The sequence below is a fragment of the Salvelinus sp. IW2-2015 genome, unplaced genomic scaffold (genome assembly GCF_002910315.2).
Source record: "Salvelinus sp. IW2-2015 unplaced genomic scaffold, ASM291031v2 Un_scaffold1253, whole genome shotgun sequence".
Taxonomy (NCBI): Eukaryota; Metazoa; Chordata; class Actinopteri; order Salmoniformes; family Salmonidae; genus Salvelinus; species Salvelinus sp. IW2-2015.
In genome coordinates this window covers 294,477-314,408 of record NW_019942801.1, presented here as the reverse complement: position 1 = coordinate 314,408, position 19,932 = coordinate 294,477, and the positions used below count along the sequence as shown (strand labels likewise).

The window sequence follows — 19,932 nt, the reverse complement described above, 5'->3', positions numbered from 1 at the left end:
CTGCTACATAAGTTCTGTTATACTCACAGACATGATTCAAACAGTTTTAGAAACTTCAGAGTGTTTTCTATTGAAATATACTAATAATATGCATATCTTATATTCTGGGGATGAGTAGAAGGAAGTTGAAATTGGGCACGCTATTTATCCAAAAGTGAAAATGCTGCCCCCTATCCCGAAGAAGTTAAGACCTGAAGCTAGCTAGCTAAACAATGGACCATAATCACAACTCATGACGTTATTAGCCTGCATGAATCTGCAGGTAGCAAACCAACCAGGTTCTATGGCTATAACTAGTCAAGCAAATGTGTCTAAGATACGAAGAATAAGATCATACACATAACGTTAGCTAGCAACCCAGCCAGGAAACGATAGCTAGCTAACGGCACACTTGAAATGAAACCAGTTTCTGTCAAAATTGAAACGTGCAATATCTAAAAATGTAGCTGTCTTACCAGTATACGTCATGGTTGGACGCATCTCCTGTCTGATGCCATGAATGGTTGCCCTTTGACGATGTAATCCAGACCGGTGTTTTCTTCATCTCCTTAGCTATCATTCTCGAATTCCACTGATTTCAAAACTCTGTCCTCCAGAAAGTGGAAAGCATACACAACGTTAGCTAGCTAACAGTACACTTTAACTTGACATTAGGTTTATGCCGTTTTACTACGCGATACATTTGAGGGAGAAAAAAACCTGCTTTTGACACGATTAGCTAGACATACTGACCAGCTCCAATAGACAGACGCGTGCTATATGGCACCAATCTATAAACAAAACTAATAGAAACGTTAATGACCGTATCTGTTTTAGGTTTTAAGTATCTATTTTACGGTGACTCTTTTGGTTAGAAGCATTTTGATTTTTCAATCGCATAAATTATTTTGGAGTTGTGTGCCCATAAACTGACATATGGAGACATGAAATGTTTCGTAGTTACACTGCATTTCTGAAATCTCTGTACAAAAAAACCTGACGGCTATATCCAGGATTCATACAGGTTTCAAGTTCTATGTCTAACAGCTTAATAAATGATATAACGACAACTTACACTGTCATAAATGGAAGGACAGAAAGTAATGTTTAATGTCACATGATTCTGGACAAATCCGTCAAGACGCCAACCATGAGGAAGGGTTAAACAGGTTTTAAATCAACTCCGAATTGTAAAAAAATAAATTGGCAGATTATTATCAATAAATTCTCAACAGCTATAACAAGTTGTCCAGCGTAGTAAATCCTCACTGGTACCCTAGTTTATAGAAAGACTCATAAGCGCACAGGCAATATAGATAATGCTGCAGGCAGCATAGACAAGAAAAATACATGTTTAAAACTGATAATTGATTGTGTGGTGCAAGAATGAATTCAATTAATTGAATATTGAATGTTACAATGGACACAGCTTCGTAGAACAAAAACATACACCACCTCTGCTCAACAACCTCTGAGGTGCTGCAGTTCGCAGACGATATTGTGCCTATCAACCTCACGGCAGTCAAGCAATGCATCCACCAACAGTTGTTCACAATCTAGTCTGGTTGCGGCCATAATTAGACCACGTTTCAAATGTACCAAGAAATTATCTTATTTTTATGCCTAGCAATCAATAACACGTCTTTTGCATATTACATCTCGAACAGTCCCCTTATTGTGACCAAGAGGTTTGTGAGTTTTCTGTTCATTGTTCACCGGTAGGGGGGTCCCGCGTGCTCTGGGTATTACTGACTCAAATTAACGAAATGAGTCGAAAGATTAGTTATTTTGACTGAACAAGTCGAAAAGATCAGTCAGTAAAAAGATCAGAACTTCCCATCACTGTGCCTGCGTGGTTACGTGCGTGTGTGTGCCAGTGTCTCATCCACACCTGCATGTGTTAGAAATCAGTCATCCTAACCGGACCAGTTCCTTTCCCCTTCAGAGGTTATAACCTGGATTACGTTTCTAGTGGACAGTGCTTCCTTTCAAAATAAACGTGTGTGTTCCTTCATGGTTGAGCGCTTTATTCATTGCGGCTGCAGGTGAACACCTTGCCTGAACCTGCATGAGTCTGCATTCTGCATATAAATGACCTCTAAGCCATTTGATTGGCCAAATGTCCCTCTGCTGGACAATTTAAAGGGAAGTGTGGACTGTGGATGGTTTCCCCACCTACTTATATTAACCTGTGGTTACTACCCTACCTCCCTTTTAAGAGGAACTCCTAGCTCTACAGTTAGATGCTGGGGGCTGCAGGTGAACTGGTTAGTGGTTATAAAACCTGGTCATGTCGCTGTGAAATTAGTGCTGCTCGAGAAGGAATTGGAGAACCCTTGATTAGAGGTCGACCGATTTTATGATTTTTCAATGCCGATACTGATTATTGGAGGACCCCAAAAAAAGCCAATACCAATTAATCGGACGATTTTTATTTATTTGTAATAATGACAATTACAACTACTGAATGAACACTTTTCTTTTACCTTTAATATAATACATCAATACATTGATGTATAATACATCAATAAAATCAATTTAGCCTCAAATAAATAATGAAACATGTTCAATTTGGTTTAAATAATGCAAAAACAAAGTGTTGGAGAAGAAAGTAAAAGTGCAATATGTGCCATGTAAAAAAGCTAACGTTTAAGTTCCTTGCTCAGAACATTAGAACATATGAAAGCTGGTGGTTCCTTTTTAACATGAGTCTTCAATATTCCCAGGTAAGAAGTTTTAGGTTGTAGTTGTTATAGGAATTATAGGACTATTTCTCTCTCTACCATTTGTATTTCATATACCTTTGACTATTGGATGTTCTTATAGGCACTTTAGTATTGCCAGTGTAACAGTATAGCTTCCGTCCCTCTCCTCGCTCCTACCTGGGCTCGAACCAGGAACACATCGACAACAGCTACCCTCGAAGCATCGTTACCCATCGCTCCACAAAAGCCGCGGCCCTTGCAGAGCAAGGGGAACAACTACTCCAAGTCTCAGAGCAAGTGACGTCACCGTTTGAAACGCTATTAGCGCGTACCCCGCTAACTAGCTAGCCATTTCACATCGATTACACCAGCCTAATCTCAGGAGTTGATAGGCTTGAAGTCATAAACAGCTCAATGCTTGAAGCACAGCGAAGAGCTGATGTCAAATGCACGAAAGTGCTGTTTGAATGAATGCTTATGAGCCTACTGCTGCCTACCATCGCTCAGACTGCTCTATCAAATCATAGACTTAATTATAACATAACACACAGAAATACGAGCCGTTGGTCATTGATATGGTCAAATCCGGAAACTATCTACTACTACTAACTGTTTATTCTTTCAGTGAAATACGGAACTGTTCCGTTTTTTTATCTAACGGGTGGCATCCCTAAGTCTAAATATTGCTGTTACGTTGTACAACCTTCAATGTTATGTCATAATTATGTACAATTCTGGCAAATTAATTACGGTCTTTGTTAGGAATAAATGGACTTCACACAGTTCGCAACAAGCAAGGCGGCCCAAACTGCTGCATATACCCTGACTGCTTGCACGGAACGCAAGAGAAGTGACACAATTTTCCTAATTATAAGAAATTCATGTTAGCAGGCAATATTAAATAAATATGCAGGTTTAAAGAAACATACTTGTGTATTGATTTTAAAGAAAGGCATTGATGTTTATGGTTAGGTTTGGTGCAACGACAGTGCTAAATCATCACCCGTTTGGCGAAGTAGGCTGTGATTCGATAAGAACGTAACAGGCACCGCATCGATTATATGCAACGCAGGACACGCTAGATAACTACACATGGTTGATGATATTACTAGTTTAACTAGTGATTATGTTAAGGTTGATTGTTTTTTATAAGATAAATGTAATGCTAGCTAGCAACTTACCTTGGCTTCTTGCTGCCCTCGCATAACAGGTAGTCAGCCTGCCATGCAGGCTCCTCGTGGAGTGCAATGTAAGGCATGTGGTTAGAGCGTTGGACTAGTAACCGGAAGGTTGCAAAAACAAATCCCGAGCTGTCAAGGTAAAAATCTGTCATTCTGCCCCTGAACAAGGCAGTTAACCCACCGTTCCTAGGCCGTCATTGAAAATAAGAATGTGTTCAAATCGTTGTCCAAAAATACAGATTTCCGGTTGTTATGAAAACAACTTGAAATCGGCCTTAATTAATCGGCCATTCCGATTAATCGGTCGACCTCTACCCTTGATGGTGTGTGTGCTCAAGAGAAGGGGTCGGGTAGAGGGGAGCAGGTCACACATGTAAAACATCTGTCACAGTTCAAGTATCAGGAACAAGATAACAAACAGCGTAGCTGGTCTCGGTGCTATTGTAACACAAATACCACAGCTCATATTCTCTTTTGTGTGTATGAAAGGTTAGGCGTGTTTAGTGTCTGGTTTGGATGAGCCGGTAACGTGTGACGCTGTAGCAACATGTTATGGAGAGAAAAAAAGAAGTGCTAACCTAGTAAAGTGGAGCTTCCCTCATACACAGTACATAATAGAGCCTGTGCGTGAGAAGTAGCTGTGGTACTCAGTGTAAATAGACTAGATTGGCTGCTCAGGTATCCTGTTGCCTGCAGCAGAGAGAGGAGATTGACTTGTTTTAAAGGGCAGCTCCCTCTGTGCACTGCTCCGGAGCTGTCAATGTGAGCCACTGCCATCTTTGTTTGTGTCGCCGTGTTTGTGTGCGCACATGTGGGCAGTGTGTTTTTGAGTCAGAGGCGCAGAGACCGAGTGAGCTTTGTTCGTTCAACAAACCAGCTGTCGCATCACCTTCTCAGTTTCTCCTCCCGCTCTTTAACAGATACAGGAAGTGGGTATGCGTGTGTTTGTGTGATGATGTGTGTGGCGGTGTGTTTCCTGTTGTGCATCTCGTTCCAGTCAAGCTAAGGTGGCTGACAGACCAGTTTGTGTGTCTGGGAGCTGAGAAAAGGAAGGAGGAGTGCCGCCATTGTGAACTGTGGTGTATCATTACCCATAGGGTTAGATTTCTCGTTGACCTGTGCCTCTCTCCTCCCTTTTACGCTCGCTTGGTTTCTTTCTGTGTTTGGATATTCTGTTTTATTACGCCTTACGAGTCCAGTGGGAGCGTTTTATAGTAACATGATCATCTATGATAATATTTCTTCACCCCAGGCTAATACAGGCCTTATGTGACTCACAGCGTATACCCATTGGACAACCCAATTAAAAAAAAAAAAATTGTAATAAAAAAAATAAAAAAAAGAGTATAGAAAAGCTAACCAGGGACAGTGCTACCAACTAATACAAAATGGAGCCTTTATTAGTCAATCAAACTCTATATTATTATTATATCCTTTTTTTTAAATGGATGTGGCTTTTCTCTTTCAGGCCAAGCAGCATGTCCTCTTGCTCTGCTTGTCAGATTCTTCAGGTCCTTCCTCCTCAGAATGGCAGAATTACTTTGGGACATCAGTCTGATTAACGCTTTATCGGCGAGAACTCCTCTGACCTTTTACGAGACAAAGGGTTGATGGAATATGACATTTGGATGCTCTATATCAATGTTGCGGTTTTTCATTCTTTCAGAACCTAGCAGCCTTGGGCTTTGTCTCCCTACCCTTTGCATGGCGTTCGGCAAAGTGATCTTCTGCTGAACAATCTCTACGACAATTTATTCCAGACGTTGAGTAGCGAGGCCTATTTGAGACGGCCTACCCGTGTTCGGTGGAGCACGTGCTTGTTTGTATGGATGTACTGGATAGGGTTGGATGCGGTCAACATTTCGGCTACGGTTGCCTGGCTTTGTAAAGTGCTTGGAGGCACAGCGGAGGTGTGAGCTAGTATGCTCATCAGTTCCTGGTTTTAGTTGGTAGCTGCAACACACCCTTGGTTTCATTTAGAGAGTGCTGCTGCCCCGCCTCCTCCTCCTCCCCCCTATCCCAATAGGCCTAGCCCGAGTTCGGTGTGTGTGTGAAGAGCTCTTCTCATCCCGTCTCTGTGTGCTGCCTCAGTACCTGCAGCAGAGTCCCTCCCTCCTCCTATAGTCCTGTCTATCCCTCCTCTCTCTTTCTCTCTCACACACACACACACACACACACACACACACACACACACACACACACCCCATCATCTGTAACTGGCAGAGCCGGGCCCATAATGAAAGGGCTCCAGTGTGTGGGTGGCAGTGTGAATAAGGCTAATGTGCCTAGTGTGTTTGTGCTCGCATGCCTATATGGAACTTTTCTGATTGCTTGTGAATGGGTGTAGTTTGCAAGGTTTGTATGTTTTTTATTCCGCTGCGCATGGTGGTCATGGCCTATTTCATTTTAATGTCTAATGTACTTGTTCCCTCCTTTGTTGTTTTAGAAAACACTGACTTTTAATAACTTACTCAGTTTCAGTTGGAAATGGTGGGGGTTGAGGAACTGACTGTTACAATGATCTAAAAATAGAAGAGATGGCGCTGCTATTAATTTGGTCTCCATATCGCTTAGTCTCAAGTATATTTATAGTTAATGGGGGGAGGGGGTGGCGTTCTCAGTCCCCCAGGAGCATGCTTCATCCCTGGGCCAAATGAGTCCTGTTTCTGCTGCTCTGTGGAGGAAAGGTCTGCTGGATGGAAAATGAGATTACAGGGCAGAGAGCGAGGAGAAGACAGCCTGAGCCCCAACCAGCCTGTCTGCTGCCTCAGGACCACTGGGGACTGCACGGCGATGGTCCACTAAACTGTACCACCCCAGGCTTGAATCCTCTAGAAACACACCATCCTCATATTGCAGTGGATTTTCATTTGCTGTAGGCTACTACCCCCGTAATTGTACCTCACAGCTCAGAGTGGGTTTATTACAAAATGGAGGCAGGCGGGCACTGTGACTGAGGAATTACGATGCTATTGAGTCCTTTTTTTTAAAGACCATGCCGTAAACAAATTGATTTTTGCACGCTAGACATCTGTTGGGACAGGACAACTTCTGGTGCCCTCCAAACTTGGAGGTTGGCAGATTTGACACACTAAAATATACACTGAACTAAAGGCCTACACACTGCTACACAATACAACTATTAAAATGTAACTGTAAATGGTGTAATTCAAAGGTTACCCACGAGAAAGGGGAAAATGTGAAAACAAAAGCAAAGCAAAGGGTGTAAGTGGACAGGATTTTGGCATCGTCTCGTTATGTTTTTCTCAAGTTGACACCCTCACGTGGTTTCTCCTTTGACCATTATATGTTTAACAACAACTTGTGACTACATTTGAAATAGCATGACATTTTTACGGAGAAAAAGAAAGTAAACAGAAACCATGCATGTTAACCATATTAGCATGACATCAGTCATGGGGCCGCAGATAACTCAATATTTGCATATTTTCTCCGTGGGGTGGTGGGTAGTATATCAATCTGTCTGTGAATTAGGCTTAATTTAAGATTCTCATGTAATCCTAAACCTGTTGAAAGCACTTTAAAAGCTATACGCCCTGATGCTCCCTGCTTGAGCCTCCTTCCTCTGTCTTGTGCTTAGGCCTATATGTACACAGTGGCCAGTTTATTAGGTACACCCATCTAGTATTGGGTCCCCCTTTGCCTCCAGAACAGACTGAACTCTTCGAGGCATGGAAACATTGCTCAATTGGTATCAAGGAAAATAATGTGTGCCAGGAAAACATTCCGCGCACCATTTATACCACTGCCACCAATCTGTACTGTTGACACCAGGCAAGGTGGGGCCATGGACTCATGTTGTTTACACCAAATCCTGACTCTGCCATCAGCATGACGCAACAGGAACCTGGATGCGTCGGACGAGGCAATGTTTTTCCACTCCTCAATTGTCCAGTGTTGATGATCACGTGCCCACTGGAGCCACTTCTTGTTTTTAGAGGATAGAAGTGGAATCCGGGTCGTCTGCTGCAACAGCCCATCCGTGACAAGGATCGACGAGTTGTGCGTTCCGAGATGCCTTTCTGAACACAATTGTTATTTGTCTGTTTTTAAAGCCTGCTTGTTAGCTTGCACGATTCTTGCCGATATCTCATCAGCAAGTTGTTTTCACCCACAGGACTGCCGATGACTGACTGGATGTTCTTTGTTTGTCGCACCATTCTTGGTAAACCCTAGACACTGTCGTACGTGAAAAGCCCAGGAGGCCGGACCTTTCTGAGATACTGGAACCGGCGATTATACCACGCTAAAGGTTATTTAGGTCACTCGTTTTGCCCATTCTAACGTTCAATCGAACAGTAACTGAATGCCTTGATGCCTGTCTGCCTGCCATGGCCACTTGACTTACTGTCTGTAGGAGCAAACCATTTCCGTGAACGGTGTGGTGTACCTAATAAACTTTCCACTGAGTATGTGTTTGTGTTAATTCCGAGGAGGCACTAATGCGTTGGAGATAATCTTGTTGTTTTCTGACATTGTCTGTGGACAACAATACACATTCCTGGACCGGTGGGCTGTGCCATGGAGGAAGCCACTGGGTTCTTGTTGAGTTTATTTCCCTTCCGGTAGGACAGACGCTGGGAGTCGGGTCAGAGAGAGCAGTCTACTGGGCTCTGCTCAGGGTTTGTTTGGAAAGAGGATTCCTGCCCTGACGCTGCCGTGGTAAAGATTTGGATCTGCCAGAAGCTCAAACTCTCGGGCTCCTCGGCCTTCGTGCAAAATCAACTGGAACTACTGTCGACTTGTTATGAGTATATTAGTCAGCGTGGGCACTGGACATGGTGCATGCATAGGCCAAAATCAGAATGCATGGACACGTACCAGTCTTGCCCACACACACAAAACAAGGCATGAGAACATCGACACCCATACACTTTTCCCAACTGTTACACAGATAAACTCATTTCTTTCATTCACAACGCCCACTCCTAGTCTTCTACCAAGGCCTGAGACTCATTCATCACGCGCGCACACACGCACACAGACCGTTCTGTTTCCTCTTCCTGTTTCAGCACCAACAGCCAACCAGATTGGCCAAGTGGAATACTGGCAGGTCACATGGTCCTCTAGGCTAACTAACCCAATCAGCTGGTTGAGACTCTCCGCCAGTCAGACTGACATTATATCCAGGCAACAGCCAAAGGCTACTTAACAAATGGCACCCTATTCCCTATATAGTGCACTACTTTTTACCAGAGCCTGTGGTAGAGAATGGGATACCATTACTGACACTAAGACTCATCGTGGGTTTTCTCCCTTCCCTGTTGGACCTATGGCAAAAGTCCACGGCTAAAGTAATGCACTATATAGGAAATTTGATGCCATTTGGAATGTTGCTGGTATAGGGTCATTTACATTTAATCCCCAATCCTTATTTCAACCGCAGTCCTTTCAGCAGCTGAATTGCCATAAAACATTTTTTTTTTTTTTTTTTTACATGTTTTATTCTCGATCATTCTATTTCATTGGTACACAACTCTTTGTGATTGTAATGTGCTGGTCTTTGTCCACACTTTTTTACATTGGCAACTGATACAAGCCCAGGCAACAAACAATTGGTCATCTCCCTTGTCAAAATCGGACACAAAACCAGACGACACAGAGAGGAAGCTAGGCTAGGATGGTACATTGAGACGGTCTCCTCCAGGGCTGGTGCTAAGCCTAGAGTGAGGGAGGGCCCAACCCGGGCCTGGCGGTGAGCTAGCTGCAGCCCAGCAGCCTGCCTGCCTGCCTGGCCTGCTAAATAATACATAGAGGAGAGCTGCTGCCAGTCAGATTGTGCGGTAGTCTGGAGGAGGAGTGGAGCCTAGCGCCCGGCTGTGACACCGCAGCCCAGCCCTCACAGCTCCCGCTTCTATTTAAGACATTTATGTAATGTGTAGGCCTTCCACGAACTGGAAAGGGTGCTTGGTTTCCATAGCAAAAGATGTTCAAAGGGTAGGCTAGCCGAGTCATAGCTCACAACCTAAGGAGGCAATTTGTATTACTGATTCTGATATTAACTCCACCGCGAGGTTGTTTTGTCCTTTTGAAAATCTATAATGGATTATTGTGTGAGCCACCATTTTAATGTCCGCAACAGATTTAGTTCTGTAAGCTCTGTCATCCTTTTCATACAACAAATAAAGGATGGCTGGTAAGATTGATTCGTACACCACCTCTTTTTGACCCATCTAGGCCTATGTATTTCTTAGTGTTAACGTCTATATTTCAAGGTTGTATGTATTTCGGGCCGACGTCCCTGTGTCTGTCTGCTTGTATGGCCAGTATAGACTTTGTGTTGTGTACTGCGTTTGTTGTCTAAGCGTAGACTAGGAGCTTGGCTTACTTTGATGTGGCTTGCTTTGATCGCTGCTTCCATCTGTTGTTGTAATATGCACAGCCTTCCCCTCCCCCCCTCCCGTTCAACAGAGTCACCGCTCTGCTGGGTGACGTCACCGTCCCTGTTGCTATCTTGTCACTGTGGTAATTAAGCTAGTAGCACACAAGTACCCCTCACCGGAGCACGGTGTCCGCTCTACCCTGCTCTGCTCAGCTCTGTCTGGGTCATGTTTTTTTGTTATATTCTCTGACAGACAGGCAGGAGGTGAACAATGGGAGTATGGTACACTGTAGGTAGCCCAAGGCTGATTTTCAAGGCCTGTGTACTGTGAGTCTTTTGAGTAATGTTTGGGTTGTATTCTATGCAGGTAGATAGGCTATACTAAGCCTTACCCCCAATTACACCTAATGTTTTTATGACGGCGCATGTAACCTAGGTTGAATACGACCCTGCTGTCAAGTGTCGAGTGCTTGCTATGAACAGTGCCTGGGAGGAGGGAGTTTTTTGTCAAGCAAATTCCTATTGCGATTAAAGTATTAATACGTCCGGTTGCCAAGTAACAGAGAGCATTTGGCCTTCGGTGGTATTTGTGTTGAGAGTTCATGAATCTAGCTTTTCGATTTGAATATTCAAATGGTCCTTTTTGTATTTTGCTTTCATTGACCTATATGGGCCAAAGGTGAATGGTAGAGCATGCAACACTGGCTTGACACCTCCCCTGTGCAGCAATCTAGAGGGTCACCTTTACACCCATCTCAACATAGATTGACAGCCTACTTGATTTACCACCCATCAACAGTAGTATACATCAGTATATCAATTCTCTCTTAATTTGATTGTAAATGTCACAGCATTCAACTTAAACTGAAGTGTCACAATACGTAAGACTTCCATTGTTTGATTAATGAGAAGTCGGTTGACAGGAGATGACAGCAAAACAACGACGGTAGCTCCAACGTGATAGGTTGAAGATGAACTAAAGGTAAAACAGCCTAATTATAGGTGCCAGGCTGTCAGCCCTATCGAAGCCGATGCAGAGCGAGAGCAGTGTGCTGTCGGGACAAGTAGTTTTGAAGTCGTTGGCACTGAAATACGTTCACATGGAGCCGAACCTGAAACTCTTCCTCGTCCACCTATCACCAGCTAAAGGCAAGATGTCTTCCTCTGTTGCTGGCTGGCACCACTCTACGAAGGTGTTGCATTGCTAGGAAAGATTCACCGTAACATGCAGCCGCCCAGCCTCCCTGTGGGAACCTATGAAGGAATATGCTGTGGATTAGGAGAGAAAAAGAGTGGTGTGCAATTCCAGATAAAATCTAGTCAATTCAGGAAGTACACAAAAAACTCAAGAAAAAAATTATTAAATAAGGAAAATGTGGAATTAAATGGAATTTGGTTTACTTTCTGAATTGAAATGGAATTGGCCCCAACCCTGGTGCGTCTGCGGCTAACATCCCTTGCCTAATATTTTATTTTGGCTACTGAAGTTATTGTATGATGACTAACACCCAGTGTCAAAAAAGGATAGATCTGGATTATTCTGGTCTTTTTTTTTTGTCAACAGAATATGTTATTTAGCTCAATATTTTCATCCGGACTGGATTTAATTGCCTCTCATGATGATCTCTCTTATCCGGCCATCTCTGGACAGCATGGTGATGTTTCTCTGGACAAGCCTGAGCCAATAGGGATGTGTGGAATTGGAACATGCAGAGGAGTGGAGCCTCAAACCGGTATCTGAGTTCCTGCCTAACCCCTGTGTGTTGTGCAATCGGACACGCAATATTATTACTAACGCGTCATTTTCCCCTTTCCCATCCTCACATCTGGACTGGGTTAGCCAACACACCGTCTCTCCTTCCCAATACCAACCCACAACAATTTCATAACACACACTCTTTATTCACACTCTGTTCTCCCTCTTCAACTCTCACCCTAATTCATATCTCTACTCGCTCTTTACTACTTCCTCTTTCTTCTACTTTCACTCTCCCCTACTCCTTCTCTCTAGCTCATTATTTTGTCTTTATGTAATGACTCCAACATTCCAGCCCCACTTAACCCCGTTAAAGTCACAGAAGCAGGGCTTTAGACCCCCGCCCACCCCCTCGGGCCCAGGCCCCAGCCACGGTCTGGTCTGGCGTCCCATTAGCACACATTCTGTGTCTCCGTTCACCTAGAAACAAGACGCCGGCCGGGGACGTCACAGAGCACAGAGAAGGCCCCGGGAATACAGGCCTACAGTCTTTTATCCCCGTCCGGTCTGCACCCGTTGAACCGTTTGCTTTGAATCATCTGCGGCCCAAATGTATTGCAGTATAGTCCTACCCCTTTCAAAGAACGCTGTGGGTGTTGCCTGGGTATTGCATCGAGTTATCGGTATTTAGTGTCGTCGTCCCCGTCTTTTTTCCCCTGGAAAGCAGCTGTGCTTCTCTTTGTATGGATTGAAGCTTCCATGTGTGTTTTATTAGCAGAGAAAGGGGGTAAATACTTTCCAGGAAGCCAGGCGCTAAAAGACAAACGTAAACACAAACATGAAAAATTGGGTCTCGACATCATGTCTTGTCAATCTTAGTTTCCTGTTCCTTTCTAGAATTTTCCCAAAGTAACTCTCGCTGGGAACACAAGAACCTTGCCTGTTGCCCCATATTACAGAATACTGACAACATATTCCAGAACCATGAGAGTTTTAAATCTGTGTTCCAGCATTCCTCAGCTGCCTGGTTACAGCAGAACAGACAGGGAGGCATGTGACCTTCAGGGGTTAGATCTGTCTCCTTCCCCAGATAGGAAGGAATCCTCAACCTTGTTCTATAACAAAGATTTTATTTTCCAGTGGAGGTCACCCCCCCGAAACAGTGTGCAGAAAAAGGAATTCATATGCAAAAACCATTGTCTGAATAATCAAAGAATTATATGTTATGAACCTAGCAAATATGAAAACCAGATGTGTCCTACCTTTTTGGTAGGGTCGTAGAAACAAGCCTTGTTGTTTTTGTCTGGGTTTGTGCCCCCAGTTAAAACGTCCACAATGGTTTACAAGACTTCCAAATGCAGTACTCTGCTATTCTTCCCGACTTATCTCCTCTCTGCGAGATATTGCCCCTCATTGCAGCGAGGTCAAGAATGACACCAGTCCTCCTCCTCTCCAATCCGGCCATGTTTAGAACCTGTGGAATATGCCGGGCCAGGGTTGTATCTCAAATGCCTCCCTATCACTATATAGTGTACTACTATTAACGTCAAGAGTATGTCATTTGGGATGCAGACCAGGTTTTTGGATGGCTGGTGATTTATGTCTCTCATGGTGTCTATAGAATCAGGTATGTTATCGGGGGACCCAGAGAGGAGCGGCTGGTCCATTCGCCACCGTCATACAACAGGAGTTATTCACTGGGTTCTACTGCCTTATCTCCCACACCAGTTGGCTAATAGTGGGGGGGGGGGTGGAGGCTGGGTTAGGGGAAGAAGTATTGTGGAAGGGGATAGAGGACGGTGGGAGGGGATAGAGTATAATGGGGGAGGGGGGAAATGTAGACAATTTCTGTTGAAATGTAGACAATGCCACTTTGATTGCATTTCGATGGTGGACATTCTTTTCCTTGTAGAGAAGCTGGAATGACAAGAAGCTGCAGTATGCAGGACATGAGAGTTTACCATTCTCACATAAACCCCTTCTGATTTACAGACAGTCTTAATCACACAGTGCCTTCAGAAAGTATTCACTTTTCCCACATTTTGTTGTTACAAAGTGGGATTAATGCCCTAAGATCGATGTCCGCACCCCCGCGGAAATCTAATTGGCATAATAAAATAAATCCCCATACAAGTCTTTTTTTTTTTTTTTTAATTGGATGCGTCTCAATCTGCCGCATCCACACACAAACGGTTTGGCCTACAAACTACACTGAACTAAAATATAAAGTGTTGGTCCCATGTTTCATGAGCTGAAAACTGGTGGTTGGATTATCTTGGCAAAGGAAAAATGCTCACTAACAGGGATGTAAACAAATTTGTGCACAAAATTTGAGAGAGAAGCTTTTTTGGGGACGATTTGTTGTTCCATGTCATGAATCTGTTATTCAATGTGCTTGTATGGGCTATAAGAAGTTATTTATTTTCATCAAAACATTTTTTATACAGGACCAGTCAAAAGTTTAGACACACCTACTCATTCAAGGGTTTTTCTTTATTCTTACTATTTTCTACATTGTATAATAATAGTGAAGACATCAAATCTATGAACTAACACATATGGAATCATGTAGTAACCAAAAAAGTGTTAAACAAATCCAAATATATTTTAGGCTCTTAAGAGTAGCCACCCTTTGCCTTGATGACAGCTTTGCACATTCTTGGCATTCTCTCAACCAGCTTCATGAGGAATGCTTTTCCAACGGTCTTGAAGGAGTTCCCACATAAGCTGAGCACTTGTTGGATGCTTTTCCTTCATTCTGCGGTCCAATTCATCCTAAACCATCTCAATTGGGTTGAGGTCGGGTGATTGTGGAGGCCAGGTCATCTGATGCAGCACTCCATCACTCTCCTTCTTGGTCAAATAGCCCTTACACAGCCTGAAGGTGTGTTTTGGGTCATTGTCCTGTTGAAAACAAATGATAGTCCCACTAAGCACAAGCCAGATGGGTTGGCGTATTGCTGCAGAATGCTGTGGTAGCCTTGCTGGTTAGGTGTGCCTTGAATTCTAAATAAATCACTGACCGTGTCACCAGCAAAGCACCAACACACCACCTCCTCCATGCTTCGTGGTCGGAACCACACGTGCAGAGATCATCCGTTCACCTACTCTGCGAATCACAAAGACATGGCGGTTGGAACCAAAAATCTCACATTGGACTCATCAGACCAAAGGACAGATTTCTACTGGTCTAATGTCCATTGCTCGTGTTTCTTGGCCCAAGCAAGTCTCCTCTTAATGGTGTCCTTTTAGTAGTGGTTTCTTTGCAGCAATTTGACCCCGAAGGCTTGATTCACGTAGTCTCCTCTGAACAGTTGTTGAGATGTCTGTTACTTTAACTCTGCAGCCCAAATAAATGCTTCACATTCTGAGGTGCAGTTAACTCTAATGAACTTCTCTGCAGCAGAGGTAACTCTGGGTCTTCCATTCCTGTGGCGGTCCTCATGAGAGCCAGTTTAATCATAGTGCTTGATGGTTTTTGCGACTGCGAGCGACAGCCACCACTATGCTTGAAAATATGGAGAGTGGTACTCAGTAATGTGTCGTATTGGATTTGCCCGATTTATATAACACTTTGTATTCAGGACTAAAAGTTAATTGCTTTGCGCATTTCTTGCAGTATTACTTTAGTGCTCTGTTGCAAACAGGATGCATGTTTTGGAATATTTTTTATTTTGTACACGTTTTCTTTTTACTCTGTCAATTAGGTTAGTATTTTGGAGTAACTATAATGTTGTTGATCCATCTTCAGTTTTCTATCACAGCCATTAAGCTCTAACTGTTTTAAAGTCACCATTGGCCTCATGGTGAAATCCTTGAGCGGTTTCCTTCCTCTCTGGCAGTTAGGAAGGACTCCTGTATCTTTGTAGTGACTGGGTGTATTGATACACCATCCAAAGTGCTATTAATAACTTCACCATGGTCAAAGGGATATTCAATGTAAAAAATTGTTTACATATATTGGAAAACCTCCCTGGTCTTTGTGGATGAATCTGTGTTTGAAATTCACTGCTCGACTGAGGGACCTTACAGATAATTTTGTATGTGGGGTACAGAGATCCGAGGTAGTCATTCCAAAATCATATTAAACACTATTATAGCACACTACAACATTAACTTATTATGTGACTTGTTTATCACATTTTTGCTCCTGATCTTATTTAGGCATGCCAAAATAAAGGGGTTGAATACTTACTAAAATTTCAGCTTTCAATTTTAATGAATTGTTGGCCAGTGACAATCTTTCATCTTTAATAGTAGCATTTAGCGAGAGCCTTTGATATCTGTCCTCCATCACTTGGTCTAAACACACTTTTACATAGTAGAGGACGATGGTAGAGGAATATGTAGGCCTGAGGATTGAAAGCCATTGTAGCGGATTGTCCCACCCTTGATCTGGCGTCATTATAAAACATGTTTTGAAGCAGGTCACCCCACCACTGTTTTAATGGATGTAGGCCTATATCATTCATTTAAAACACATATTGCCCCTTTAAACCATGTTTCCCTGTCAGTGCTTATGGCATGTTGGTCTCAGTCGGTCAGTCAAATAAAATGTAGCAGTCTTGGGGGTAGAAGCTGTTCAGGGTCCTGTTGGTTCCAGACTTGGTGCATCACTCCCGCTTGATGTGCAGTAGCAGAGAGAACAGTCTGTGACTTGGGTTGCTGGAGTTTGACAGTTTTTAGTCTTCCTCTGACACCGCCTGGTATAGAGATCCTGGATGGCAGGAAGCTCGGCCCCATTGATATACTGGACCGTACGCACTAGAGGTCGAACTATTCGTCGGAATGGCCGATTAATTAGGGCCGATTTCAAGTTTTCATAACATTCGGAATCGGTAATTTTGGGCGCCGATTTAAAATATATATAAAAAAACACCTTTATTTAACTGGGCAAGTCAGTTAAGAACACATTCTTATTTTCAATGACGGCCTAGGAACGGTGGGTTAACTGCCTTGTTCAGGGGCAGAACGACATATTTTTACCTTGTCAGTTTAGGGATTCAATCTTGCAACCTTACGGTTAAGTAGTCCAACGCTCTAAACACCTGCCTCACGAGGAGCCAGCCTGTTACGCGAATGCAGTAAGAAGGCAAGGTAAGTTGCTAGCTAGCATTAAACATATCTTATAAAAAACAATCAATCAATCATAATCACTAGTTATAACTACACATGGTTGATGATATTACTAGTTTATCTAGCGTGTCCTGCGTTGCATATAATCGATGCAGTGCGCATTCGCGAAAAAGGACTGTCGTTGCTCCAACGTGTACCTAACCATAAACATCAATGCCTTTCTTAAAATCAATGCACAGAAGTATATATTTTTAAACCTGCATATTTAGCTAAAAGAAATCCAGGTTAGCAGGCAATATTAACCAGGTGAAATTGTGTCACTTCTCTTGCGTTCATTGCACGCAGAGTTTGGGCCGCCTGGCTCATTGCGCACTAATTTGCCAGAATTTTACGTAATTATGACATAACATTGAAGGTTATAAACGTTTTGTTTTCGAGATGATAGTTTCCGGATTCGACCATATTAATGACCTAAGGCTCGTATTTCTGTGTGTTATTATGTTATAATTAAGTCTGATTTGATAGAGCAGTCTGACTGAGCGATGGTGGGCACCAGCAGGCTCGTAAGCATTCATTCAAACAGCACTTTCGTGCGTTTTGCCAGCAGCTCTGCTGTTTATGAATTCAAGCCTATCAACTCCCGAGATTAGGRTGGTGTAACCGATGTGAAATGGCTAGCTAGTTAGCGGGGTGCGCGCTAATAGCGTTTCAAACATCACTCGCTCTGAGACTTGGAGTAGTTGTTCCCCTTGCTCTGCATGGGTAACGCTGCTTCGAGGGTGGCTGTTGTGGTTGTGTTCCTGGTTCGAGCCCAGGTAGGAGCGAGGAGAGGGACGGAAGCTATACTGTTACACTGGCAATACTAAAGTGCCTATAAGAACATCCAATAGTCAAAGGTATATGAAATACAAATGGTATAGAGAGAGAGAGTCCTACAATTCCTATAATAACTACAACCTAAAACTTCTTACCTGGGAATATTGAAGATTTATGTTAAAAGGAACCACCAGCTTTCATATGTTCTCATGTTCTGAGCAAGTAACTTTTAAACGTTAGCTTTCTTACACTTTCTTGCACTTTTACTTTCTTCTCCAACACTTTGTTTTTGCATTATTTAAACCAAATTGAACATGTTTCATTATTTATTTGAGGCTAAATTGATTTTATTGATGTATTATATTAAGTTAAAATAAGTGTTCATTCAGTATTGTTGTAATTGTCATTATTACAAATACCGATTAATCGGACGATTTTTTAAATGTATCTGCTTTTTTTGTCCTCCAATAATCGGTATCGGCGTTGAAAAATCGTAATCGGTCGACCTCTAGTACGCACTACCCTATGTAGCGTCTTGTGGCTGGATGCCAAGCAGTTGCCATACCAAGCAGTGATGCAACCAGTCAAGATACTCTCAATGGTGCAGCTGTCTAACTTTTGGAGGATCTGAAGGTCCATAACAATTTTTTTTACAGCCTCCTGAGGGGGAAGAGGCGTTGTAATGCCCTCTTCACGACTGTGTTGGTGTGTGTGGACCATGATAATTCATTCATTGGTGATGTGGACAGCGAGGAACTTGAAGCTCTGGACCTGCTCCACTACAGCCCCGTCGATGTGGATGGGGGCGTGCTCTTACCTTTTCGTTTCCTGTAGTCTATGATCAGCTCCTTTTGTCTTGCTGACATTGAGGGAGAGGTTGTTGTCCTGGCACAACACTGCCTGGTCTCTGACCACCTCCCTGTAGGCTGTCTCATCGTCATCGGTGATCAGGCCTACCACCGCCGTGTCATCTGCAAACTCAATAATGGTGTTGGAGTCGGACCGTTCAGAAGAGCCTTGATTAGCTCCCTGTATTTTTCCAGCAGGAATGGAATGGGTTTGTAAATGCCCTTCCCAGACTTCTCCATTCCTCGCCCTCTTCTCTTTCACCAGCTTCTCTCTCGGCTCCTCACTCCCCTCTCCCTCAATTTTTTCCGCCTCCGCCTCTCTCTTTCACTCCCGCCTTCTCACTCGTCTCTCTCACTCGTGCCGCCTTTGCTGCGCCATGAAGGCTAGTCATGTGACAGGGGAGGTGGGTGGGATCGTTATTTTTTTTTCCCTCTCCCAGCACATCAAACCCTTTGTTCTCCACTAAACCCCGCCCATAGACAGACACACACACACACACACACACACACACACACACACACACACAGGCTGACTGGAAGAGCTACTCTCTCTTCCCATCTTTCCTCCCTCTCGCTCTTTTGTTGCTGCTAAAAGCAGCATGAGGCTCCTGGCTCATCCCACACTGCTAATGGCATTTAGATATGCTCATGTATTTTAAAGAAGGGCGGATGATTTTTCTCCCCTTGCGCTCGTTCCTTTACCCTTTTAACAGTCAGATGTTATGTCCCTGTTACCTCAGCGACCATGACGATTACCACCCGCCTTTTATATCCTGTGTTTTTGTTTTGCCTCACTGCTCGCAGCGTTCATTTCCTGGTTGGGCGGGTTTCTCGTTTGTGTGCGTGTGTACACTACTGGCTGACTTCTGAAACTATCTGAAATATTAATCAAAGTGTTAGATTTTTACATAAATCATAAGGCACTTGGTTTGATGTTGGAGTGGTGGGCTAGGTTGATGTTATCAGTGCTATGTTGAGCATGAGATTCCGTCTTATTTCTCTCTGTGGTTTACCAGCTAGCCATCATCTTGTGGTCTGGTATTCCTTTACTATGGACATTGCTACTGTCTAGCTACACACACACACTACAAAACTGTAGGGCTGTGACGATACCAGTATCGCAATATTTTGTCCATGCTAAAAATGATAATGCGGTGCATTTAAGAACCTGCTGTATGTCAAATATATAAAAGTCACCATGGATAACCATATAATGATATTTGTTTCCAACATTAGGGCTGTTCTCTTACAGAAGTGAAATCCACTTTGTGTTTTGTTTCCTTGCAGC

General features: G+C 43.4%; 1 protein-coding gene and 1 long non-coding RNA gene across 3 annotated transcripts in view; one reads left to right on the top strand and one right to left on the bottom strand.

Moving 5' to 3' along the window:
• Nucleotides 1-19,932, top strand: part of LOC112070197 (KAT8 regulatory NSL complex subunit 1-like) — a 51,679-nt gene that overhangs the window by 12,908 nt on the left and 18,839 nt on the right.
• Nucleotides 14,379-19,366, bottom strand: LOC139024258 (uncharacterized). 2 transcript variants are annotated; one of them, XR_011475536.1, is made up of 3 exons: nt 18,614-19,366; nt 14,928-15,013; nt 14,379-14,808 (listed from the first exon to the last, which is right to left on the bottom strand). It is a non-coding gene; the product is annotated as an uncharacterized lncRNA (long non-coding RNA). The 2 variants fall into 2 exon arrangements; XR_011475535.1 differs by having other exon boundaries at nt 14,379-15,013.